Here is a 3,808-nt window from a genome sequence, read left to right on the forward strand (position 1 = left end):
TCATCTGCATATCGCAGGTTGTTAATGAGTCTTCCTACAATCCTGATGCCACGTTTTTCTTCATAGAACCCAGCTTCTTGGATTATTTGCTCAGCATATAGGTTGAATAAGTATGGTGAAAGAACAGAACGCTGTCATACACCTTTCCTAATTTTAAAGCATTCCATTCAGTGTTCCCATGTTCTATTCAAACAACTGCCTTGGTCCATGTATAGATTCCTCATGAGCACAATTAAGTATTCAGGGATACTCCTGCAGATAAAGTAGGGTATGAGAAGTTATGGAAGGATGCTCCATCAGAACTAAATAAGCCAAGAAAGAAGATGATCTGATAGACAAGAAGCAGAAATGACAACACAGAAGAGAGTGAAACAAATCCCCAGAATGATGTAGAATTCACAGAATGAGACCTAATATTGTGAGTATGGAAAATAAACACTTTAGACTAGTGCAGCACAAGACTTCTCAAAAGACTTCAAAGGAAGACTGAAAGGGAAAATATATCTGAGTGTTTTGAGAAGACTCACTACTGGCAAAAACCTGGGATTGGATTAAAAATACATTTAAAATTAAGCAATTACTAGATTCAAGGAAGAAAGGAAAAAGATGTCAGGGAAGGAAAAGGTAGTCAATGTTTATTAGCTGGCTGAACTGTGAAGTGTTTACATCATCATAATAATATTAATGCTATATATTGATCTAAGCAATGTTATAGTATAATCATACTGAAAGGGAGATGTAGATGGTACGTATAATGGAGGAATAAAAGAGAACAAAATGATATCTTTAATCTTCTATACTAAAAATCAATAGTTTATAACTAAAACAACAAAAAAGAAGAAATAAGAATGGTTGGTTGGGAGGCGGGGCTTAATGGTGGATTAGGGAGATGTGCTGTGCAAAGATCTGCAGCAATAACACAGAATACCAGATGAAGTAAATTCAGTGGATAGTCCCAGAACTCTGAACTACATATAAAAGAATATTTAGAAAGTTCAAAAGCTTACAGCCAGAGGGAATTTGAAGCAGAAGCAAAAAAAACGCTCTTCTCTGATCTGCAGAAGCCAGCTGGCTTCTGGAGCTGCCATCTTGGGCCTGACAGAGCAGGTGAAGGGTCAGAGAAGCACTCCAACTGCAGACTTCTGAGAATCCTCAGAGATAAAGGTGTGGACTGTCTTTTACTCCCTCCTTTCTCTGTTCTTTGGTTTCTCACGGTATGTACACCTCCACTCTGGTGACTAGACGGGATACCTGAGCAAGAGGATACCGCCTCCAGCCTCCACCTCTCCTCCCCCGGAGGGTTCTGCTACGCATGTGCAAAGATATGCCCAGCAAAGGTTTCTGGACCCAGAATTGCGAAAGTGGGAGAAGTCACCAGGAACTGCTTAAAACGCAGTGTTCTCCCAGAATAGCCCGAGCTGGCCCAGAAAAGGGCATTAAAGTCATACTCATTTTTTATTTTTATTTTATTTTAGGTTTTTAGTGTGGATTGAGTGAAAGTTTACAGGGCAGATCATCAGTTTTACATTATACAAATCATACATCTTGTTTCATTACTATGATTATAATCCCCTCCATGTACCATCAGTTAACAGTATTTCTCTCTATTCATTTTAGCTTTTTTTAACAAAACAAAACACCCAAGCATATATAACAATTTATACCTCTAAAGGCACATTCTGCAAATCTGCTTCCTGGCCACCAGCTCTTAGTCCCTCTCTTACCATGAATCTAGAGTCCTCAGCTGCTCCCTGTCTCCATGACCCCATCTCTGCCTCCATTTCTGGCATTGCTGCTTCTCTAGATGTTGTTGTTGCTGTTATGTGTCGTGGAGTCAGTTCCAACTCATAGCGACCCTGTACAGGGTTTCTGAGTCTGTAAATCTTTATGGGAGCACAAAGCCTCATCTTTCTCCAGTGGAACAGCTGGTAGTTTTGAACTATTGACCATGAGATTAGCAGCCCAATTTGTAACCACTACGCTACCAGAGCTCCTTCTCTGGATAAGGTCCCACATTCTGCTTGTGCTCTTCTCCCTTGATGGTCCTAGGGGCTTCTGTTTCTGGATTAACCACTCCCCTGATTTTGTTACAAAACCTCTACCTTTACGATTGTGACAGTCGCAATTAGTCATGATAACAATTATTCACTATTGAATCATACAAATCTTGTTCCCATCTCTTTTCACCAGACCCATACAGACAAGATGAAAACTATTCGGGGTTGTGGGCCTTCCTCCCCGTGACACACTCTTAAACTAAGCTCCCTCTTGTAACCTTGTAAGCCAGTCACTTTGACCTTTATCACCCCCTCATTTTAGGTAGCCAATGTCTAAGTTGTCCATCCCTATCTACCCTGTGTAAAGAGGGGATAGAATTGATACTTGATGTGAAGACTCCTTCCTCTCTGTTGGTATTTAGAGTTACTACCTCCATGTGGCACTGTGGGTTAATGCGTCAGACTGCAAAGCCATTCAAACTGCAAAGTCGGTGGTTTAAGCTCATCAGTCACCCCTTGGAAACCCTATACAGGGTTGCTATAGGCTGGAACCAACTCGACAGCACTTAACAACAGCAACAACAAACCTCCATGATTATAGGTCAGGTTCATCAAATTGTAGCAATTTACCCTTGTTTCCTTTATAAAAATAAAAATAAAAAAAATCTGTGTGTAATATTCCTCTAGTCAAGTTCTGATTATCAAGCCATCTAGGCTATGTCAAATGGGTACTGTCTGCAAGTTTGGGTGTTCTTATGCACCTCCTCTCATTCCATATCACCTGGATTGTTCACTCTCAGCTCTAGCCCTCTGTGGCTATGTCCTTTTTTATGGGCTCAAGTGTACTCTGGTCTCACCACACTTTGGACCAACCAGCACTTCCTCTTTTCTCTCTCATCTCCAGGTCAACAGGAGTCAAAGGACTGTGGTTGAACTTAGCCCATTTCTTCTTTGCTGCCTTTCCCACTCTTCCACTCACCAGTAGACCAATGTGGTCGCCAGCAAGCTTACATGCCTGCTCATGTGTTCCCTTTTGAGTTTCTGTCTTAGAGGGGGGTTTTTCCTGAAGGAACTTGATTGCTTGCCTTGATGGCTTCATTGTGAACAGCTTGCTTATTCTTGTAGTAACCAGTCATGCTGATATTTTTGTTTTGGATTTTTCCTGATGATCTTTCTTTAAAGATGTATCTTTTGATGCTCTAGCTGTTCCAGGCTGGTCTGCTTGTCTTTGCTAGTGGTAATGTCCCACCTCATAAGGTTCTGGATGAGACTCAGAATTCCACCTAAGGTCCTATACTCTACAAAGGCTTTGCAAGAGGCCTGTTTCACTGAGCAAGTTCTAGAACCCCTTTTAGGTATTCCAATCAATTTTAGGCTGAAGATGGGTTTACAGGGTTTCTGTACTCATGTTTCCCAATATTCCTTTCTATCCCACTCAAGTGGGATAGTAGGCAAGGGAAACCAATATTCATAAGACAGTCAAGCATTTTAGTACCTTTTCCCCTCTTCAAACTATCCTTAGATCCCTGTATCCCAGAGCCCTGTTGTTCCAAGGTTAAGCATGCATCACTATTTACCTCTGTCCCTCTTAGGCCATGTAAACTTGTCTCAGTGTTCCCCTATATATCTTGTTTCTCCCCCTTCTTCTGTTGCCTTCCCCAACACCTGAACTAAACTGTCAGGGTCTGACCTCAACATAGTTGTTTTGTTCACGAGTGTTTGGTTCACGAAGAGGGGAGATCCAGCGGTGATAGGGATAACAAAAGAATACACAGACAAACAGAAGAAGGGAGACAATGAGGCACCCCAAA

Source organism: Chrysochloris asiatica, unplaced genomic scaffold (genome assembly GCF_000296735.1).
Source record: "Chrysochloris asiatica unplaced genomic scaffold, ChrAsi1.0 scaffold00109, whole genome shotgun sequence".
NCBI lineage: Eukaryota > Metazoa > Chordata > Mammalia > Afrosoricida > Chrysochloridae > Chrysochloris > Chrysochloris asiatica.